Source organism: Glandiceps talaboti, chromosome 17 (assembly GCF_964340395.1).
Source record: "Glandiceps talaboti chromosome 17, keGlaTala1.1, whole genome shotgun sequence".
Classification (NCBI taxonomy): Eukaryota; Metazoa; Hemichordata; class Enteropneusta; family Spengelidae; genus Glandiceps; species Glandiceps talaboti.
In genome coordinates, this window is record NC_135565.1 from 20,422,825 (window position 1) to 20,449,288 (window position 26,464).

General features: G+C 32.4%; 2 long non-coding RNA genes across 2 annotated transcripts in view; one reads left to right on the forward strand and one right to left on the reverse strand.

Moving 5' to 3' along the window:
- LOC144448297 (uncharacterized) overlaps window positions 1-26,464 on the reverse strand; it is a 66,230-nt gene that overhangs the window by 37,920 nt on the left and 1,846 nt on the right. The gene's annotated exons all lie outside the window — the stretch shown is intronic.
- On the forward strand, window positions 7,961-9,758 carry LOC144448596 (uncharacterized). The gene is made up of 4 exons (XR_013482113.1): window positions 7,961-7,999; window positions 8,552-8,678; window positions 9,200-9,339; window positions 9,664-9,758. It is a non-coding gene; the product is annotated as an uncharacterized LOC144448596 (long non-coding RNA).

Sequence of the window (26,464 nt, forward strand, 5' to 3'; positions counted from 1 at the left end):
CTTATGTGTACGTGGTAGGATCTAGTAGAGACAGTGTGTTACAACCATACCATTTTGGGATATCCAATGACTTATGTGTACGTGATAGGATCTAGTAGAGACAGTGTGTTACAATCATACCATTTTGGGATATCCAATGACTTAATGTGTACGTGATAGGATTTAGTAGAGACAGTGTGTTACAACCATACCATTTTGGGATATCCAATGACTTATGTGTACGTGGTAGGATTTAGTAGAGACAGTGTGTTACAACCATACCATTTTGGGATATCCAATGACTTATGTGTACGTGATAGGATCTAGTAGAGACAGTGTGTTACAACCATACCATTTTGGGATATCCAATGACTTATGTGTACTTGATAGGATCTAGGATCTAGTAGAGACAGTGTGTTACAACCATACCATTTTGGGATATCCAATGACTTATGTGTACATGATAGGATCTATTAGAGACAGTGTGTTACAACCATACAGGTTTAGGGTAGCAATTTGTTCTGTGCATGACAATATAAACAGAGACAGTATGGCAGAATTAGAGACAGTGTGAAAAATACTAAGTATAACCTTCACTTGAGCCTCTTAGAATAATAACAACCTGCTGCCTGCATAATAAAGTTGTTATTTTGTAATCACCTGGCCTTCTGAACAAACAAAACAATCCAAGAATTATATGAATGTTGTAGAAGCTTACTAGTGTGTGTGTGTGTGTGTGTGTGTGTGTGTGGGGGGGGGGGGTTAGGTCATGTTGGTAGATGATTCATCAGTACATGACATGTAACACTATTTTATGTTTGACAACTTTTGTTAGGAAATATATGTATATAAGCTATCCTTATTTGTTGTAAAATAAACATAGGTTTGTAATGCACAGTTGAACCACATTGTTTTAGTTGATATAGACAATGTGTACACTTGTAGATATATGATGTATACAATGTGTACACTTGTAGATATATGATGTACAAAATGTGTATACTTGTAGATATATGATGTATACAATGTGTACACTTGACAATGTATATATCTGATGTATACAATGTGGACACTTGTAGATATATGATGTAAACAATGTGTACACTTGTAGATATATGATGTACACAATGTGTATACTTGTAGATATATGATGTATACAATGTGTACACTTGTAGATATATGATGCATACAATGTGTACACTTGTAGATATATGATGTATACAATGTGGACACTTGTAGATAATATGATGTATACAATGTGTACACTTGTAGATATATGATGCATACTATGTGGACACTTGTAGATATATGATGTATACAATGTGTACACTTGTAGATATATGATGTATACAATGTGTACACTTGTAGATATATGATGTATACAATGTGTACACTTGTAGATATATGATGTATACAATGTGTACACTTGTAGATATATGATGTATACAATGTGGACACTTGTAGATATATGATGCATACAATGCGTACACTTGTAGATATATGATGTTCACAATGTGTATACTTGTAGATATATGATGTATACAATGTGTACACTTGTAGATATATGATGCATACAATGTGTACACTTGTAGATATATGATGTATACAATGTGGACACTTGTAGATATATGATGTAAACAATGTGTACACTTGTAGATATATGATGTACACAATGTGTGTACTTGTAGATATATGATGTATACAATATGTACACTTGTAGATATATGATGCATACAATGTGTACACTTGTAGATATATGATGTATACAATGTGGACACTTGTAGATATATGATGTATACAATGTGTACACTTGTAGATATATGGTGTTCACAATGTGTATACTTGTAGATATATGATGTATACAATGTGTACACTTGTAGATATATGATGCATACAATGTGGACACTTGTAGATATATGATGCATGTAATGTGTACACTTGTAGATATATGATGTATACAATGTGTACACTTGTAGATATATGATGTATACAATGTGTACACTTGTAGATATATGATGTATACAATGTGTACACTTGTAGATATATGATGTACACAATCTGTATACTTGTAGATATACAAATATATGATGTATACAATGTGTACACTTGTAGATATACAAATATATGATGTATACAATGTGTACACTTGTAGATATATGGTGTATACAATGCGTACACTTGTAGATATATGATGTATACAATATGTACACTTGTAGATACTAGTATATGATGTGTACAATGTGTACACTTGTAGATATATGATGTAAACAATATGTACACATGTAGATATATGATGTATACAATGTGTACACTTGTAGATATATGATGTACACAATGTGTATACTTGTAGATATACAAATATATGATGTATACAATGTGGACACTTGTAGATATACAATGTGTACACTTGTAGATATATGATGTACACAATGTGTATACTTGTAGATATATGATGTATACAATATGTACACTTGTAGATATATGATGCATACAATGTGTACACTTGTAGATATATGATGTATACAATGTGGACACTTGTAGATATATGATGTAAACAATGTGTACACTTGTAGATACATGATGTACACAATGTGTATACTTGTAGATATATGATGCATACAATATGTACACTTGTAGATATATGATGCATACAATGTGTACACTTGTAGATATATGATGTATACAATATTGTGGACACTTGTAGATATATGATGTATACAATGTGTACACTTGTAGATATATGGTGTTCACAATGTGTATACTTGTAGATATATGATGTATACAATGTGTACACTTGTAGATATATGATGTATACAATGTGGACACTTGTAGATATATGATGTAAACAATGTGTACACTTGTAGATATATGATGTACACAATGTGTATACTTGTAGATATATGATGTATACAATATGTACACTTGTAGATATATGATGCATACAATGTGTACACTTGTAGATATATGATGTATACAATGTGGACACTTGTAGATATATGATGTATACAATGTGTACACTTGTAGATATATGGTGTTCACAATGTGTATACTTGTAGATATATGATGTATACAATGTGTACACTTGTAGATATATGATGCATACAATGTGGACACTTGTAGATATATGATGCATATAATGTGTACACTTGTAGATATATGATGTATACAATGTGTACACTTGTAGATATATGATGTATACAATGTGCACACTTGTAGATATATGATGTATACAATGTGTACACTTGTAGATATATGATGTACACAATCTGTATACTTGTAGATATACAAATATATGATGTATACAATGTGTACACTTGTAGATATACAAATATATGATGTATACAATGTGTACACTTGTAGATATATGATGTATACAATGTGTACACTTGTAGATATATGATGTATACAATGTGTACACTTGTAGATATATGATGTATACAATGTGTACACTTGTAGATATATGATGTATACAATGTGGACACTTGTAGATATATGATGTAAACAATGTGTACACTTGTAGATATATGATGTACACAATGTGTGTACTTGTAGATATATGATGTATACAATATGTACACTTGTAGATATATGATGCATACAATGTGTACACTTGTAGATATATGATGTATACAATGTGGACACTTGTAGATATATGATGTATACAATGTGTACACTTGTAGATATATGGTGTTCACAATGTGTATACTTGTAGATATATGATGTATACAATGTGTACACTTGTAGATATATGATGCATACAATGTGGACACTTGTAGATATATGATGCATATAATGTGTACACTTGTAGATATATGATGTATACAATGTGTACACTTGTAGATATATGATGTATACAATGTGTACACTTGTAGATATATGATGTATACAATGTGTACACTTGTAGATATATGATGTACACAATCTGTATACTTGTAGATATACAAATATATGATGTATACAATGTGTACACTTGTAGATATACAAATATATGATGTATACAATGTGTACACTTGTAGATATATGGTGTATACAATGCGTACACTTGTAGATATATGATGTATACAATATGTACACTTGTAGATACTAGTATATGATGTGTACAATGTGTACACTTGTAGATATATGATGTATACAATATGTACACATGTAGATATATGATGTATACAATGTGTACACTTGTAGATATATGATGTACACAATGTGTATACTTGTAGATATACAAATATATGATGTATACAATGTGGACACTTGTAGATATACAATGTGTACACTTGTAGATATATGATGTACACAATGTGTATACTTGTAGATATATGATGTATACAATATGTACACTTGTAGATATATGATGCATACAATGTGTACACTTGTAGATATATGATGTATACAATGTGGACACTTGTAGATATATGATGTAAACAATGTGTACACTTGTAGATACATGATGTACACAATGTGTATACTTGTAGATATATGATGCATACAATATGTACACTTGTAGATATATGATGCATACAATGTGTACACTTGTAGATATATGATGTATACAATATTGTGGACACTTGTAGATATATGATGTATACAATGTGTACACTTGTAGATATATGGTGTTCACAATGTGTATACTTGTAGATATATGATGTATACAATGTGTACACTTGTAGATATATGATGTATACAATGTGGACACTTGTAGATATATGATGTAAACAATGTGTACACTTGTAGATATATGATGTACACAATGTGTATACTTGTAGATATATGATGTATACAATATGTACACTTGTAGATATATGATGCATACAATGTGTACACTTGTAGATATATGATGTATACAATGTGGACACTTGTAGATATATGATGTATACAATGTGTACACTTGTAGATATATGGTGTTCACAATGTGTATACTTGTAGATATATGATGTATACAATGTGTACACTTGTAGATATATGATGCATACAATGTGGACACTTGTAGATATATGATGCATATAATGTGTACACTTGTAGATATATGATGTATACAATGTGTACACTTGTAGATATATGATGTATACAATGTGCACACTTGTAGATATATGATGTATACAATGTGTACACTTGTAGATATATGATGTACACAATCTGTATACTTGTAGATATACAAATATATGATGTATACAATGTGTACACTTGTAGATATACAAATATATGATGTATACAATGTGTACACTTGTAGATATATGATGTATACAATGTGTACACTTGTAGATATATGATGTATACAATGTGTACACTTGTAGATATATGATGTATACAATGTGTACACTTGTAGATATATGATGTACACAATCTGTATACTTGTAGATATACAAATATATGATGTATACAATGTGTACACTTGTAGATATATGGTGTATACAATGCGTACACTTGTAGATATATGATGTATACAATATGTACACTTGTAGATATATGATGTGTACAATGTGTACACTTGTAGATATATGATGCATACAATGTGTACACTTGTAGATATGATGTATACAGTTTGTACACTTGTAGATATATGATGTATACAATGTGTACACTTGTAGATATATGGTGTATACAATGTGTACACTTGTAGATATATGATGTATACAATGTGTACACTTGTAGATATACAAATATATGATGTATACAATGTGGACACTTGTAGATATATGATGTACACAATGTGTATACTTGTAGATATACAAATATATGATGTATACAATGTGGACACTTGTAGATATACTATGTGTACACTTGTAGATATATGATGTACACAATGTGTATACTTGTAGATATATGATGTATACAATATGTACACTTGTAGATATATGATGCATACAATGTGTACACTTGTAGATATATGATGTACACAATGTGTATACTTGTAGATATATGATGTATACAATATGTACACTTGTAGATATATGATGCATACAATGTGTACACTTGTAGATATATGATGTATACAATGTGTACACTTGTAGATATATGATGTATACAATGTGTACACTTGTAGATATATGATGTATACAATGTGTACACTTGTAGATATATGATGTACACAATCTGTATACTTGTAGATATACAAATATATGATGTATACAATGTGTACACTTGTAGATATACAAATATATGATGTATACAATGTGTACACTTGTAGATATATGGTGTATACAATGCGTACACTTGTAGATATATGATGTATACAATATGTACCCTTGTAGATACTAGTATATGATGTGTACAATGTGTACACTTGTAGATATATGATGTATACAATATGTACACATGTAGATATATGATGTATACAATGTGTACACTTGTAGATATATGATGTACACAATGTGTATACTTGTAGATATACAAATATATGATGTATACAATGTGGACACTTGTAGATATACAATGTGTACACTTGTAGATATATGATGTACACAATGTGTATACTTGTAGATATATGATGTATACAATATGTACACTTGTAGATATATGATGCATACAATGTGTACACTTGTAGATATATGATGTATAAAATGTGGACACTTGTAGATATATGATGTAAACAATGTGTACACTTGTAGATACATGATGTACACAATGTGTATACCCTCACCAAACTGGAGGGCTAAATAAGCTCTCCGATAGCTATCCGATAGCTCTCAAAACTGAATTTTGGTGAAAAATAAGCTTTCGATAGCTATCACAGCTATTGAAGGCTAAGCTGAACAGTCATTGATGGCTAAGTGAACAAGATGTGAAGGCTAACCCAAACCTTCATAGCTATCACAGCCATTGACTGGTAGACTGTGAAGGCTAAGTCAGAGGGCTAAGGTAAAAATTAAGCCTCCGATAGCTATCACAGCTATTGAAGGCTCATTGAGAAAGATGTGAAGGCTAAGCCCCCTTATCCTTCGAAGCTATCACAGCCTTCGATGGGTAAGGTAACAAGTTGTGAAGGCTAAAACAGGCATCCACATAATAGCTATCAGAAATATTAACAGCCATATGTGAGCAAAGTAAAAAGCAAGCCATCGACAGAGGCATGAAGAAACATTGACTGATATAAAGCTCTGGATAGAACTTGAAGGTGCGAGTTGTTGGCACTTAAAGTGCAATTACCAATTTGTACAAAAGTCCAGCCTTGTCACTATGACAGTAAAGAAGTCATTATTAATAATTACCAACAGAATTTGAATTTTAAACCCATGTATTTTCATAAATTGGACTAATGAGTTGTGATTCATCTAGTGTAATGTAAGTGTTTCTCAAAAAAATAAAAAAAATAAAAAAGGAACTACAAGCTATACCCTCCTGTCTATAAAAAATCTTATAATCTTAAAAAAATGTTAAAAAATAAAAATAAAATGGAACAAGTTAAAATAAAATGTTAAAAAATAAAAATAAAATGGAACTACAAGCTACCCCCCCCCCTCCCAACGCCTGTAAAACAATCTTCTAGTCTTAAAAAAATAAAATAAAATAAAATAAAAATAAAATGGAACTACAAGGTACCCCCCCCCCCACCCCAACGCCTGTAAAACAATCTTCTAGTCTTAAAAAAATAAAATAAAATAAAATAAAAATAAAATGGAACTACAAGGTAGAAGCTTGAAGACATTCATGCGTTTTGCTTGATCAGTGTTGCTTTTGCTTGATCACTGCGCTCATAAAACCAAATTATTCGCAACAGGCATCATTTTAATACGGTGTAAGTTCTCCGTGAAGGCTGTCATTATAATGAACATGCGTACGGTGGATGAGCAGAGGAGTTTACATTTAACAAACAACCAAACTGGTCATTGACCGTTAACCTTATGTAACATGTGTAAAGAGAGGGAAGTTTGGTTGACCAAGGTAGATCTCTTAGGAAATGACATGCCTATAGCAGCAACCTTAAAATGTGAATTCCCTGTCAAGTAACTCGATAACAGCGGGAAATACGTGTTTATTTCTGAATTTTATGACGGGATTGTGGTGTTCCACTCGCCAAAGTGACCAAGTAAGTAATATTTACTCAGTATTGCATGCCTTGTGCAGTCGAGAAATCCATGATTAACTGCTTTATTTTTTTCTTAGCCTTAATGTAGAATTACTTTGTCACTGTCTAAATTTACTGAACCTTTTCTGAGATTTCCTTACACTGATTACCATGAACAGCACAGTAGATCCTAGCTCTTGAAATATGCACTCTGAGAACTCTGACACATAGACTGAGATGTGTCAAATATGGCAGTGAATGCATACTTTTTCTGTATTTTATTTACTTATCTTTGTATGCTTTACCATGCTCAGCTAAAGCATGATGTTACATAATAAAGATTGATTGATTGTAATACTTTAAGTTTTTACACTCTTTATGGAACGGTGTTACGATGGCCTATGTAATATTTTTTGTGCAATATTAGTTGTGTTTTCTCTAAGCTTAGAATAGAATAGAACAATCAATTATAGTCTGACATGTATGAAAGTAACACTTCATTGTAGAAGACACTGAACAAATTGTATGTCGAGTTGTAACTGGCACTATAATTTTGTCTGTTTATCTCCACAGGGTACAAAGTCCATGAGACCACTTGTGATTCTAACAGAACACCCTGTTGAGTATAGTGATGTAAAAGTTAGTTCTGTTGGTCTGTTCGATGCAGAAAATAATGCTGCTAAAGCTAAGGATTATCTTGGTGAGTTGATTTTAATAATAACTTGTGTGGTCACCATACATGAGTGGAACAAATAACACATTTGTAAGTGACTTGATGAATTTCTAACAAACTGTTAATCTTGCTGCATCATAGCAAAATAATTCTTGATAAACAGTGAACATTAAACAAGTAGAGATGGGTGGGTTGGGGGGTTGAGTATGAAATTCTTTGAATCTTCTCCTTTTACATGTTATATGTAAACAATGTGAATGATTTAACATTAAGAGTTGATTTTTTGAGCAAACTACTTCAATGCCAACACCTCATTTAGGTAGATTGTGCTGAAAGTTGGAGTGTATAACCACAATCTTGGTGTGTATTGTGAAATTAACGGTTTCTAGATGACAAGTTATATGTTTAACCTCAAATTTAAACATGAATCCTCCTTTATTATGGAAGAATTCTGGGAGAGTCTGTGTTGACACATTAAGATGTGATTTAAAAAGTGTATTACTGCCTGAGGTTTCATATATCTTGCATGTATTTTCAATATATTTCAGGATCGCTCATGAATTCTGTTCTTGGCCTTGTTTTTACAAGGCAAGAACTAATGAATAGCTGTGGTGTCAGGGTTTAAGGAGAGGCAAGGAGCGGCACAACTTACCTGTCCTAGATGTTCATAATATTGATACAGTCAGAGGTATGTTATATTTATATATATATATTTATATAAAATTATGATAGGTAATTTCTAATAATATTGTAAATCTTGTATCTGTGAACTGATCTTGTTACAATATATTTTTTCAAAATGAACAATTATTTCCTAAATGTACCACATACAATTCATGAAATTAAAACAGCAAGTGGAATGTATTTGGCGTAGTTGTACAAGAAAATGTACCACAAAATTACTCCATGTGCCTACATGTACATGTATCAGCAGTTTCTAAACTTTTGTGTATACTTACATACATTGGTATCATACTCTTGAGTGATTATATATATTTTCTTTTTCTTTCAGTGTACCTTGCTGCAAAAGCTAAAGATACAACTTGGACGTGATGCCTAATAAAACTTCCAATGAAAAAATCCCAGCAGAGGTCGGTAATTCAAAATGGTACTGAAATGCTTTAATTTAAAAAAAAAAAGTAAATATAAAGAGGAAAAAAATTGACCCCCCCCCCAAAAAAAAAAAAAAAAAAATCTAGCGAATTGGTGAGATTGTTCATGAAGACATATGAACTTTCAATGAGTTTCAGTGCCTAATTTTGAAATACTGATCTGTGTTCAATATTGATAATAAGTGACAATTTTGTAACATTCATTATTTTGAGAAAATGTTTCAATGTCTTCTTCTGACTTATTGAACTATGGTACAATATTGATTTCCAATTACATTATTTGTAACTTTTGATTGTCTTATTGAGCTGTTGTTCCTTATACTGCCTCTCCTGACATTTATATTTCAAACAACGTCGATTCTGATTTTCAATGGTTCCTATTATCAGATATGTGTTGCACCAATCTGATTTTTTTTAAAAATGAAATAAATGTAGTATTATCACTTAAATTTGTTTCGTTTACAGTGGTATATGCTTTTGTATGGCTTCTACTTACAGAACTTTGTGCATTTTGGTGAAAATATTGTTTGATAGTCAAGGTATTTGTAGCTATTTAAAGATCCCAGCTAACAATCATTTACTAAGTTGCTAGTGCATATTTCTCTACTACATCTTGATGGTAAGAGTGGTTGCTATCCAGTTTATTATTGAAGCATACTTGGCTTGCAACTGACAGACACTCGTACACTCAAGGTTGGATATTTTGACAAGTACAATAACTTGAACAGAATATCTATCAGCAGGTACATGATAGCTATCAGATGGTAAGTAAGCCTTCTCTTATCATAGTTCATGCTCTGAGAATAGCTATCGGAAGGCTAATTCGTGTTCTGAGAATAGCTATCGGAAGGCTTAGCTATATATCTCTCGTCATGTAAAATACCCCCTAAGAATGGATAGCTATCGATAGGAAAATAGCTATCTACGGGTATATGATAGCTATCAATGGCTGAGCGATCCACCTCATTTACATAAAATGATAGCTATCAATGATAACTATCAATGATAGCTATGGACGGCTAAGTTAGCCTTCTCATTTAAATAATTCGTGCTCTCACAGAGCTAAGGTATAGCTATCGGAAGGCTAACTAGCTCTCGATGGCTAAGTAGATACCTGCCTCTACTGTGTCTGAGGGTTATCACCACCTTGATGATAGCTATCAAAAGTCTTCCTTGGATAGCTATCGAAGGGTAGTCTTTGACAGCTTTCTGAGAGCTAATGGAAGCTTTCCTGTTTGGTGAGGGTACTTGTAGATATATGATGCATACAATATGTACACTTGTAGATATATGATGCATACAATGTGTACACTTGTAGATATATGATGTATACAATATTGTGGACACTTGTAGATATATGATGTATACAATGTGTACACTTGTAGATATATGGTGTTCACAATGTGTATACTTGTAGATATATGATGTATACAATGTGTACACTTGTAGATATATGATGTATACAATGTGGACACTTGTAGATATATGATGTAAACAATGTGTACACTTGTAGATATATGATGTACACAATGTGTATACTTGTAGATATATGATGTATACAATATGTACACTTGTAGATATATGATGCATACAATGTGTACACTTGTAGATATATGATGTATACAATGTGGACACTTGTAGATATATGATGTATACAATGTGTACACTTGTAGATATATGGTGTTCACAATGTGTATACTTGTAGATATATGATGTATACAATGTGTACACTTGTAGATATATGATGCATACAATGTGGACACTTGTAGATATATGATGCATATAATGTGTACACTTGTAGATATATGATGTATACAATGTGTACACTTGTAGATATATGATGTATACAATGTGCACACTTGTAGATATATGATGTATACAATGTGTACACTTGTAGATATATGATGTACACAATCTGTATACTTGTAGATATACAAATATATGATGTATACAATGTGTACACTTGTAGATATACAAATATATGATGTATACAATGTGTACACTTGTAGATATATGATGTATACAATGTGTACACTTGTAGATATATGATGTATACAATGTGTACACTTGTAGATATATGATGTATACAATGTATACACTTGTAGATATATGATGTACACAATCTGTATACTTGTAGATATACAAATATATGATGTATACAATGTGTACACTTGTAGATATATGGTGTATACAATGCGTACACTTGTAGATATATGATGTATACAATATGTACACTTGTAGATATATGATGTGTACAATGTGTACACTTGTAGATATATGATGCATACAATGTGTACACTTGTAGATATGATGTATACAGTTTGTACACTTGTAGATATATGATGTATACAATGTGTACACTTGTAGATATATGGTGTATACAATGTGTACACTTGTAGATATATGATGTATACAATGTGTACACTTGTAGATATACAAATATATGATGTATACAATGTGGACACTTGTAGATATATGATGTACACAATGTGTATACTTGTAGATATACAAATATATGATGTATACAATGTGGACACTTGTAGATATACTATGTGTACACTTGTAGATATATGATGTACACAATGTGTATACTTGTAGATATATGATGTATACAATATGTACACTTGTAGATATATGATGCATACAATGTGTACACTTGTAGATATATGATGTACACAATGTGTATACTTGTAGATATATGATGTATACAATATGTACACTTGTAGATATATGATGCATACAATGTGTACACTTGTAGATATATGATGTATACAATGTGGACACTTGTAGATATATGATGTATACAATGTGTACACTTGTAGATATATGGTGTTCACAATGTGTATACTTGTAGATATATGATGTATACAATGTGTACACTTGTAGATATATGATGCATACAATGTGTACACTTGTAGATATATGATGTATACAATGTGGACACTTGTAGATATATGATGTAAACAATGTGTACACTTGTAGATATATGATGTACACAATGTGTATACTTGTAGATATATGATGTATACAATATGTACACTTGTAGATATATGATGCATATACAATGTGTACACTTGTAGATATATGATGTATACAATGTGTACACTTGTAGATATATGGTGTTCACAATGTGTATACTTGTAGATATATGATGTATACAATGTGTACACTTGTAGATATATGATGCATACAATGTGGACACTTGTAGATATATGATGCATATAATGTGTACACTTGTAGATATATGATGTATACAATGTGTACACTTGTAGATATATGATGTATACAATGTGTACACTTGTAGATATATGATGTATACAATGTGTACACTTGTAGAATGATATATGATGTATATAATGTGTACACTTGTAGATATATGATGCACACAATGTGTACACTTGTAGAATGATATATGATGTATATAATGTGTACACTTGTAGATATATGATGCATACAATGTGTACACTTGTAGATATACAAATATATGATGTATACAATGTGTACACTTGTACATATATGCTGTATACAATGTGTACACTTGTAGATACGTATACAATGTGTACACTTGTAGATATATGATGTATACAATGTGTACACTTGTAGATATATGATGTATACAATGTGTACACTTGTAGATATATGATGTATACAATGTGTACACTTGTAGATATATGATGTATACAATGTGTACACTTGTAGAATGATATATGATGTATATAATGTGTACACTTGTAGATATACAAATATATGATGTATACAATGTGTACACTTGTACATATATGGTGTATACAATGTGTACACTTGTAGATATATAATGTATACAATGTGTACACTTGTAGATATATAATGTATACAATGTGTACACTTGTAGATATATGATGTATACAATGTGTACACTTGTAGATATATGATGTATACAATGTGTACACTTGTAGATATATGATGTATACAATGTGTACACTTGTAGATATATGACGTATACAATGTGTACACTTGTAGATATGATGTATACAATGTGTACACTTGTAGATATATGACGTATACAATGTGTACACTTGTAGATATATGATATATACAATGGGTACACTTGTAGATATATGATGCATACAATGTATACACTTGTAGATATATGATACATGTATACAATGTGTACACTTGTAGATATGTGATGTATACAATGTACTGTACTAATAAAATGCAATACTGATGGTAGATGTACATTATTGGCTATGGACCATAACACCACAATGAAAAGTCTATCAATGAAAGTCATTTTTATTCTGAGTTTTGAAGGTAGAGGTACTTACCATAAGTGTATTGGATTAACAAATGGATGAGCCAAAAAACCTTTGAATTTTCTGAGTGATGACTACAATAAAAAAAGTTGATAGGTTGACATTAAAACAAAGCAGGAAAAAAAAAATTCAAGGCTCTTATACTTAGTCATACATCTATCATCTCTTCATCCATCATTCCATCCATCCATATATCTCATCCACTTACTCACTCCCTATAACATATACATATTATTACATATGGCACACACACACAGATACATTAATTCATACATACATACATACATACATACATACATACATACATACATACATACACACACATATACATACATACACACAGATACTAGTACATGCATACATACATACATACATACATACATACATATACATATACATATACATACACAATATATACACAGATACATTCATACATACATACATACATACACACACATACGTACGTACACACATGCACATACATACATACATATAACATACACACATCCCCCTCCCCAAATTCATCAATACATCTATACATGCATCCCTCCAACCTACCGACAATACATTTATCCATCCAATACATACATAAATTCATCCATCCACACACATTCATCTATCCATCTATCACACACATACCACCATCACTATATCCCTCTATTTATACAACTCTCCCTTCAACCAACCGTAAATATATTCATCCACACACACACATTCATACATACATTGTGAACATACACATATACACACATCTATGCCATGGCTTCAACCTTCCTTACATCCCTTCCGGTTCCACCCTTCATCAAATTCATGATCCATCCATTCATTCAATCATTCATTCATCAACATTTTATTCATGTATTGTTGAAGAACTTACCTCCTGCTTGGTATATTTGTTGAATCTTTTGCTAGAAACTGGACAAATGAGGTTTCAATGAATGGGTGGACAAATGTCTGTACAGCTCAATTAATGCTCCACATCAAACCATAGACCCAGGAGGAGGGGGGGGGGGGGTCTATGATCAAACACACCAGTAATTTATCTAGTATGCAGATGAAAATGATAGGTTATTAGAAAACATACACAATAAGTTTAAATACATGTTTTATATAATGACTGATTTCTATGATAAGGAGAATTAAATATTTACTTTGTCTATTTATTGTCCTTATATTTGGTGAATTCATTTAGCTATTCTGTGGCAGTTAGCTTCAATCCATGACAAAGTTTAATTTTGTTTCCCCTATTTATTCTTTATTATTTTCAGTTTTTACATGTGGTTTTCATTAGTCACAAGGAGAAATGAGAACTTTTGTGGAAAAAACTTGCATCAAAAATTTAAAAACATAATACATTACTTTTGGTTTCACAGTATAATTCATTTTCACGTTGTGCACTAAAGTGATAGTATTATCTACCTGATTTGAATAAATATGATATTTCTAACACATCAGGAACACTAAGTTTTTACACCTGTGTAATATCCTTTACCTGGAAATGATAGGAAAATTATTTCACAGCAAAGATTATTATAACTTTTTAGATGCCACCATTCAGAGAGTTTCAATCAATAATCTATGTCTATGAGTTTTGTAGCCGCTATAATAGTTCACATCAAGTTCAAAATAAAACTAAAAATAAATACTTACACCAGCTGTGAACCTGCTAATTCATGTCTTGGAATTTTACGGGAGATGCCCACTGAAAAGTTCATATCATACTAGGGAATTTCTCAGAGTTGTTGGTACACAACAAAACATGTCATTTAATCATTTATATAATATATTTAAATATCAGGTTTGATTTCAGCCAATAGTAAGCAATGATTTAGCATGTTTCAGTGATAACCAAATAAAATAAATAACATCTCGTACGCAAAAAAAATTAACCCAAAAATCCTCCCAAACTCAGCTTGTGCCCCTTTAATGTCTACCATTTACAGGTATGTATAGAAAGTGTTAGTGTTTCAAGTTTGAATTTACAGGTATGTATAGAAAGTGTTAGTGTTTCAAGTTTGAATTTACAGGTATGTATAAAAGTGTTAGTGTTTCAAGTTTGAATTCCTTTTGTTGCTCTACAAGTGCCAAAGTCATTAGAAGAAACTGTTTGTGAGATTTATTGATCCCCAGTATGCAGTGTTTAGATTTACAATAGAGAATTTCAAAGCATTTTCGGATCCACATCTAAAATTTGTAGATATAATTACTGTATAATACTGTACAAGTGTATATATGGTCACTGATGATAGAGGAACTGTGATATGGTTTACATTATGGAGCATACAATTAGAAAGTCCGGTGTCCTGATGTAAGTTTGTTGGTACAAATAGTTGAAATGGTAATAATAAGTTTAGTATATATTTTCTACTGTTACCCAGAGTATAGCTAGGGGATAATTGGTTTTCTGTTGTAATGCAACATTTTACATTTTAAGAGAAGAGGTGATAATGTGATCTAGTTTGTGTTGTTGTGTATTGCTATGGTAACGGTATCTCTTTTTGGAGGATGTATTGGCTCTGAAAAGAGCCGTTTGGTTTGTTTACCTTACGGTAAATGATTAGATCATGATCTCATACAGTTCATGGTATTGTCATCTTGACTCATCTTCAGTTCTTGTCTTTTATCCAATCTTTGTTGTCATCTTTGATGGATATGATATCATCATTGGTATGCACAGTAGTTGTAGAATGGGACTTGATTGAAGAATACCAAGGAATGACTTCTTTGTTATTGACACTATACTAAATCATAACATACACATTGCTGGGATGAAGGAATTCTTATTTTTTAATATCTCCTTAAGGTGAAATGCACCTCGACTTTCAAAGTCGTCGGATCACTTTCAAATTTGTACCAGTGGTAGATTATGATGGAAGATTTATATTTTTGGAAAAAAAATTGGGGGTCCACCGTCTAGTTTTTTAAGGAGGGCGCCCTCTAGAGTTTCATTGTTCTGGTTTCGGTCAAAAAAAGCATATGTCAATAAATGAATCCCTGGCAATATAGTTTTTCGATGAATATAATTTTTTCAGGTCATTTTGCTTTCTTAATAATATGGTGCTTACATTCATGTCAAATAATAGCAACATTTGTGTTTTATTTCAAGATTAACAATCAAAAATGAAAAACTTTTTGACATATTTTTTTGAAAAAAAAATATTTTTTAAACTTTTTTCTATTTCCCCGTTTTAACTTTTTGAAATAATTTGACGAAAGATAAACCTAATCATGCCAATCAATTGAATTGAAAAAAAAATTGGGGTCGCGGTACAAACTTTTCAGATATTTTACATCAAAGTCACGTGGTCACAATGCATTCCAATGTCTTCCAATGGGTATTTATGGTATCTTGTTGTCACATTCGTTGCCATGGAAACAGTAAATAGTGGTAATCGTTGATGTAACTAATGTTCCCTCCTAATATGAGATTTGGTTGGAAAACTATAAATGTGTGTAACTATAGTTACTATAAAAGAAAACAACTTGAAACATACACCCTGCGAGAAACCAAGATGGCTTCCCCTATTACAATTACTGGAGGTATGGATCAAACAACCATAACATAACAATGCATGTAATTGTGTGTGTGTATGTGTTGTCTGTCTGTCTCTGTCTCTGTATGCTTCACCACCAATCTGCCTTGCAACCTGAGAGAAAGCAGTAAAACTTGAATAGGCAAAGGCTACAACAGTCAAAGTACACAAACCAAGAAACAGAAGACTTGATTTGATCCAATCATTCAAAGACCATTTTTATTCCTTTTTTTCAGATTTCAGTTTTGCTTCAAGTTAATTTAAGGCAAGCAGTTTGTATAGAAATGAATAGAACTTACAATCAAGACCATCTCAATCAATACCATGGTAGTTTATCTCCACTTTTCTGTCATGATTGATGTGTTTGTAGTGTATACATAAATGAGAACTATTCCTGTCTCAGCTAGTAATGTAATGAAAAGATGTAAGACTTTGCTAACTATTAAACATGGAGTATGCTCATTGCAACTGAATTCTGCTGGAGAAGAAGTTGATCATTTACAAAACCATAATGTGCCTGTGTTGATATACAGACAATGAACACACAAGCAATCAATCAAAATACAAATTAGCAACCATCAGCAAATTTTGACAAATAGAAAGTAATATTTATTAACATTAAAAACAACTAGAACACATGGCAGCTTTTTATGAAAGTGAGGATAACACTGTCTTCTAATTTCATCAAATAGATGACAAATTATTGGTAAAAACCAGATACGTTCAAATCTCACCCATATTTATATCTAAACTTACATGAATATCCAAACAATGGCATGACTATTTTTTTAACCATGAACTTACACAAATTTCAGTACTGTAATATTCTGAATTCAACAGTCACAGCATAGAAAGCATGTACCATGTTACATAATCTAAGCAACATTAGGACACATATATTGACAACATCCATAAAAGACACATTACCTTCACTTAGGTGCATGAATTGTGAAAGAAAATTACCCCTACAGAGAGAGAAATATTGGAGCCTCTAGCCTAAGAATTGTCAAGTTTAGGTGATGCTGGCATTGGAATACATTTAGTCCATCAAATATTACATGCATCATTGTTCACAAAATTATTTAGAAACACTAGCTGGCATTTTATGAGAACAGTCTTGCAGAACCGAATGGTATTCAGAAGGTGTGATTATCATTACCACTGTTGATCACTTTCATCAACAAGGAACTGTAAATGGCTGTAATTTTTCAGTAACAATAACATTTGTGTACACATTCCCCTGGAGAGAGTGGTGTACTGGTTTCTAAATTGATCTTTACTTTGTGAATTTGAACCAGCAAAGTGTATAAATAAAAATTTCTTAGACACTCGGAAGAATATGTAATCTTCATGTTTACTGGGTTAGCTAGTGGTAGATTGCTGACATCTCAATATTGGCCTGGCAATAGCTGATGTAAGGTTTTGTAAGCTAATACAAGTGTCACCACTAGTGGGTTGTCACCACAAACATCACATCTGACACATCACTTTCAGTCCACTTCTTGCAGTGGAATTTGTCAACATTTGTACATGTGTAAGCCCTGAATAGAAAATAAAACATAACAGACATTTAATTAATAATCAGTTGGTAACTTACATTATGATATAAAATTAGTTCACAAACTTAACTTTCTCTCAGTGAAATAAAATACTTATAATAATATTTAAAGTTTATCTCATACATTTACTTGAAGTAGTGACACTGGATATATGGCTATATTATTCACACATGAACAGAACATCATCCCATCAACACAAACAAAATGGTAAACCTAAATGATGTTTATTTTGTAAATTTGCAAAAAGCTGTTGAATATTTCAGTAAGTGAGCAGTTTTATAAAGTTCATAAACTACAAAATTGCAATTTTAAATGTTGTAACTGAAGGATTTACATCAACATGTGGAAAGCAAGGTCTCCTAACAAAACTGTATGATAGACAAAACAAAGTTATGATTAGTCTAGTTTTCATAAAGTGAAATTATTATTTTTACCTATAGTCAAAATATAGCGGCCACAAAAAAAAATCATGCTAGTGGGAAATGTTGTCTAAATCTATGTGATCTCATGATCTTTGAGTGCTAAACCCAGATGAGCTAAGAAAAAAACTAAAAGAAACAAAATTAAAAATAAAAAGATAAATAAATAAATAAATAACGGTACAATTAAGAATTATTAGTTAAAATTTCAAAGTGTCAAGGAAGAGACCACATACATTTTATCATGTCTAAACCGTGTCTAATAAAATTGTTTGTAGCAGAGGTTTGTAGTATGTACGTGTATGTACATGTGACAGCCGATACATATTCATTTTTGGTACGTTTTCTCTTCATCAACCCTCCCCATATCCAATGTTGTTTGTTTCCTGAGTGGAATGTACATGTCCGTTGAATGAAAAAAAAATGGCTGTCACTCGATCATGTTCCAATGCGTCGGTAATAATCAATGTGCACGTTTTAGAAATACAATAACTTCTAAACTTTCCACAATTTGAGGTTTCGCTTGATAATAGTTGATTATATGCCATTCTGTCTAAACATGGATGTCTCACTAATACATCCATGGTCTAAAGGAGTTATTGGCCCACGCTTGCAAAATTGATACGATCGTCACTAGTGTACTACTCCACATGTGTACACACATAGAGTGCGTAATTCATACACCACATAGCGTACAGAAAGTTTGAAACTTACCTTCGGGTTTTCTTCATTTTATCTTTCACATTTGTAAAGAGATATCCTTAGGTTCGATGAAGGAGGGTATATATTAGACTACATTTGACTTTACCCGCTGCAAAATTACAACAATTCACATGTGGAAAACATGATGAAAGGTCCCGGACATTTTACTTTTTTCGTGTCTACTTCCGAGTTCGATCGGTAGTTCATGGAATAAGTCGGATATTTCGGAGCGATATTCGTACGTATTCAACTTTGCAGTCACAACGATCAGGGGGTCAACACGAAAACAATATACAGGAGACCCAAATTGACATTCGCATTCGTTTGTCTGTACACATTTCTAGTCACAGAATGCTTTTGCTACAAAAAGCCGCTGGATCTTTTGTCATAGATGTAGTACTGCTACATAGTTGCACTCTTGTCTGAATACATACCTCAAAGCTACAAAATTAAAATAGGTCGGGGTTATGTTGTGACTGAATACAGACATGACAGGGAGTACGACCAGATTGCAGATCAATTTTGACTTTGGGCGGGTCGTCGCCGATCCGTTCGTCGTCCATTCTCTATGTTTCAAGATAATTTCAGTGTACCGTGAAATAGATGGATTTATTTAGCTCGTGATCGAGCTACAAAAGCAACAGAAGACCTGGCTATTTTTACATTACGGCTAAACTTTGAATGGAATGGGTACATTTTCAGTTTAGATGCATGATGGACTACGTTTATCGTAGAAAACTAGACGTGTTTATACCGGAAGTGATAGTTGTTCTTTCACTGGGGATGCGCATACACATGCGCAGAACTCCAAAATAACCGAGGCGCGTTCTACGTTAATATCTGTAAATAGAATAAAATGAACACCAATATTAGATAAAATTTAAATATATAATATATCATAATTTATTTTTATAATCCTAAAGTCCTTCTAGTAGGTTGAGGGGAAAAAAATAAACATGAATATCTCCTATCTTCATATGAACAAGTAGAGGTGACCTTTGACATCATCTATGTGACCTTTGACATCACATATACTGACATCGCATTCATGTAGTATTCAACCTGAACACAGTGTGATAAGATTTTTTTACTAAAAATAACTTGTCATCCACACCACTGTGACTTTGATGTTAATTTTGTAAATGACTTGATATCCGCACCAACTTTGGTTTAATACTATAGTTGTGTATATTGCATGATTATGTCATATATTTTCAAATTCATATTAAATATTTTTTAAAAATTGCTCACTGTAATTTAATGTCAGACATCACTTTTTCGTGCATGTTTATTTTTATGTAATATATATGTAACATTCAATTAATATGCAACTAAACTGGCAATAAAATGATAAAAATGGATTTCTACACAATTGGTTACCATAGAAACCACATAATTTTACCTAAAGTTGCATTTAACAAACTCTCCATTTGTTACCATGACCAGAGAAAACGATACTTTGAAAATATTTCACACACCATAATGTACATGTGGGATGTCAAGAGTGAAGAAATAAAAAAAATGGTTACCATGGTAACCAATGAATTGTTTTGAACATAATATTTTCAAGAATTCTATTTAATCACTACTTGTTAAGAAAATTTAAGTTTGAAAGTTCTATCTCACTTAGAACAAAAACTATGAAGAAAAAAGAATTTTGGAACAGAACTTATAAAAATTGTTGCTATGGTTACCATATCTTCATCATATGAATTGAATTCTGAAGTTTTTGTTAAGAAGTTGCATAAATACACAAAACATCCATGAAATTTAAAAAGTTGTCTATAATAGTATTACAAACTTAATTTTTATGAACATTAAATGTTTATTTTCCGTGGATGGTTGCCATGGAAATGCAATATTTGACTTCAAAAAAACATGTCATACACCATATCATATCAGAACTAAATTTCCCACCCTTAAAAAAAATAAATACAATTTATTGCAATTTCAAGGAAGAATATTCTAATTTGCCAGTTGTATTGAATGTGTAGTCTGATGTTTGACCTTTGACCTTTGTTTACATTACAGGTCAGTGGAAAGTAACCATGGAACTTGATGGTCAAAGTGGTCCAGTAAAGTTCAAAAGAGTGCAAGGAGTGACCACAAATCACCTTGGTCAAGTGGTCATGGCAGACGAAGGCAACAATAGTGTACTCACCTTGAAATCAACTTATGAACTTGACTCTGAGATTAGATTTGATGGTCACTTTCCTAATAAATTCAAACCTTATGATGTTGCCGTGACAACAAGCAATAATTATTTCATGACAGATTCTGGTAATGACCAAGTCGTCATGTTTGACAAATCTTCTAAAACTACTCAAACATTTTGTCAAAATGATGACATTAAACCAAGAGCAATTGCTTTACTGGATGAAGGATTTGTTGTCACCGATGAGAAAGGTCACAGAGTGGTCAAGTATGACATGAATGGTGAAAGTGTAGCAGAGGTTGGAGGTCATGTCCAGCCAAGTCTACTCTATGACCCTAAGTTTGTTGTGGTCAATAGTGATAACAATGTTATTGTCTCTGACCATGGCAGAAGTGGTGAGAATGGTAGCATCAAAGTGTTTGGTAAACAATTACAATATCTGTTCACAATGTGTAGTGGTGTGTGGGCACCCTATGGGCTAAGTGTAGATTTATGGGACAATGTTTATAATATTCAGGGACCTAGGGGGTCAGGTTGGAGGTTGATTGTGAAATATACAAAGAATGGAGAAGAAGTTGAAAGTTTTGGAAATTACCCATACAGGGGTGAATTCATTGCTGTTAGTAAGTATGGACAGCCTAAGATTATAGTTTCAGACCCAGGTATCAACAACCGTGTCAGAGTTTACACCAAATAAAGAAATCTACTTTACACTACGGTGTATATTTTACAAGAAAAAAAATTTATTTCATTATTTTTAGTGAAATTCTCAGAGAATTTTATTGAATATAGGATAATAAAGAGATGTGAGGTCAACAACACTTTAATCTTGTAAACAACATTGTCTGCACAAAAATATTCTCTAGTTTGCATATTTTGAGAATTTTTTTTGAATAAAACACACTCTACATGTGTGTCGCTATTTTTTGTGATGTTTCTTATGATATTTGTAAACATTTTGGAGAATGTTTTGTTGCAGAACTAGAGGAATATTGGATTTTTCATATGTTGAAAGTTGTGACGTCACAATTTGTATTTACCGCGTCGTTACGATACGACAGCCATTACCTTTAGACTGATCAAGTATTTCTTTATTTTCACACTTTCTGATAAAAATTATGACTGGAAATGACACTACACAGGTGTCGCTACATTTACTGATGTACACTAAAACATTTTTGGATAAATCCAAGAATATTTTGTGACACAATTTGAGTATTTTTGAAGTAACACATGTAAACCGGTCATGACGTCCGGACTTCAACATATGCTATTTCCATCTGAGAATTTCACATTGGCCGTAAAACTACTTGTGTGTGCAGAATAATTATAAAACCTTACCTGTACATTCTTTGATGTTAGTTGATTATGTTGTGTAAAGTTGATTTCATTTGGATGTCACTGGACGGCTGTTATTTGATGATAAAACTTGGAAACACTGAGTGCGTTCATCACTCAATGGATTCCATTTTGCAAATGAGCTGCCGTTTGATGTAGTCACGAGAGGGCGCTATAACACTTTCAGTTACTAAGTATCAGGCGCTTGTCGCAATCGTGATTTGTACAGTAGAAGTACCGTGCAGCCTTTTATTACACTGATTATTGGAATGTGAATTTTGAATTCGTTACTGATTTAAAGTATACAGATATGGATTGTACATGTTTAAAATTCAGAAAAATCCTAACTTTGTAAGGTTAATGTTCTGAAAGCTGTGTAAAATTATTTATCAAAATTATATGTAATTATCTACTTACAATTATCAAGAAGCAGTGTAACTTCGAACTTTCAGAGAGCTCAAAAAGTCATTGGGTTTTTATAAGAAGTTCAACATATTCCAACATTTTTATGTACAGTTATTTGGGTTATTTCAAACTTTGAATTCCACTTTTTACAAGTAAAATATTTAAACCCCTTGTAATAAAACTTGACGACTTTGCCTTGGTCTGACTAATGATTTAAAGTGGATGTTATTATCGTTGACATTTTTGATTACGTCATATCGTCATTGTATTTGAATTTCTTGTCAACCACAAAACGAGTGGTCACATTAAATTGTATTTTCATTTGTAATTCTGACAATAACTAAAATGTATTTTGTTTTATAATGTATTTATCGAGTGTTAATTTTGTTTTACTTTGTAAAGTTTTAGTGTTGATAGTAATTATCAAAATCATAATAATTTATTAAAACAATTTTAAATACCATTTCAGATGTTGTCATGCATTTACTATACTATTATCTTATTTGTGTTTGTTTGAATGGATGCACAGTATGGTAGATTTAATAAGACGTAATAACACGTATATGGTATCAACGAGGAACCTGTTTGAATGAATGCACAGTTTGAGAGGAGAGAGAGAGAGAGAGGGAGAGAGAGAGAGAGAGTTTGAGAGAGAGAGAGAGAGAGAGATCTGATCGAGAGAGAGAGAGAGATCTGATCGAGAGAGAGAGAGAGAGAGAGAGAGAGAGAGAGAGAGAGAGAGAGAGAGAGAGAGAGAGAGAGGGAGGAAGGGAGGGGAGGGAGGGCGGGAGGGGGAGAGGGGGAGAGAGAGAGAGAGAGAGAGAGAGAGAGAGAGAGAGAGAGAGAGAGAGAGAGAGAGAGAGAGAGAGAGAGAGAGAGAGAGAGAGGGGAGGGGGGAGGGAGGGAGGGAGGGAGGGAGGGAGGGAGGGAGGGAGGGGGAGAGGGAGGGAGGGGGAGAGGGAGAGAGAGAGAGAGGGAGGGAGGGAGGGAGGGAGGGGGAGAGGGGGAGAGAGGCGTAACGCTGGCGGCGTCCTTTAGATCTCACCTGTGTGTTCAGGTGAACACGATCTATGAGATGGATGATATCAATGCTGGAGAGGACAGATTTGAAACTGTCTACTGACTTTGATTGTTGCACTGACAGTGGGAAGAGATTCCATTCGGAAGTGTCCGAGGAATAAGTGAATATTTATAACAGTTTTTCTTGAAGTTGTTTTGGTGTTACAATATGTAGATATGAAATTTCTTTTAAAGTTATTGACAAATTGATATCTCTGTTATGTTGTACATGGGCACGCGAGTTGGTTGTAGCATAGACCCTACTGTTGGTGTAGGGTCTATGGTTGTAGTCATTGCTTTTGTTGTGCGCCCTCAACATTACCACATCAGATGCCTTTGTTTTTTGGCAGCCCCAACGGTATGAAGTGATCCGACACTCTTGTAAATCATGGGTCTGTAATAAAAATTTAGGCCAAAACTTCCAACACTTTTGTTCACTTTTAGCCACTATAAGCACAGTGGTGTTTTAAAGTAGTCGACCAAAGGCAGTTCAAACCGGAAGTGACGTCATAACCTAAAACAGCCTTTCTGAACACGTCGCATTCAATGAGTGTAGACATGGCTTAGTGTCATGCACACGGTTATAAATGTAAACTGACCATGTTCTGAGAGGAAATGTATTTTTAAAATTATACCTGACCCTGGTAAACACATACAGGTTGATGAGAAATATTTCAGTTACAGCTAGTGCAACTTGAGAGGTTATGATTGGACAATGACATTGCTTGTGTCATGAACCCCTTCATTTTGTCTACAGGGTAAAAATAGAAAGCTGTCAGGTGTCAATCATAATTATACATGAATAAAAAGACAAGAGACATAGTCCTATGTGAAAGTCTATCATATTTATTGTAAAAATAACACCAAGAGAAATAACAGTTAATAAGTATTAATGAGATGGACTGTAAAAACAATGGCATATTACAAACAGTTCACAGGATTTCACTGTAAAAGTCATTAAAAACAGAGATTACTAAATGAATATACACAAACTTGCTGTCTGTTATCATCTATGTCAGATCTCACAAAAGTCACATCTGTGTGTGTTGATTTCAAGTTGCTAGGCAACAATAAATGAAAATCTTACTGAGGAAATTTATTTGTTCAATATTATGATTTATATAGCACAAACTGACTAATTTCAGGATTTTTCTCAAAATTAATGTACACAGGGTGAATATGTTCTGCATGATTTCGCAAGAAACAAACAGCAAGTTTCTGTAACTATAGGTCTCT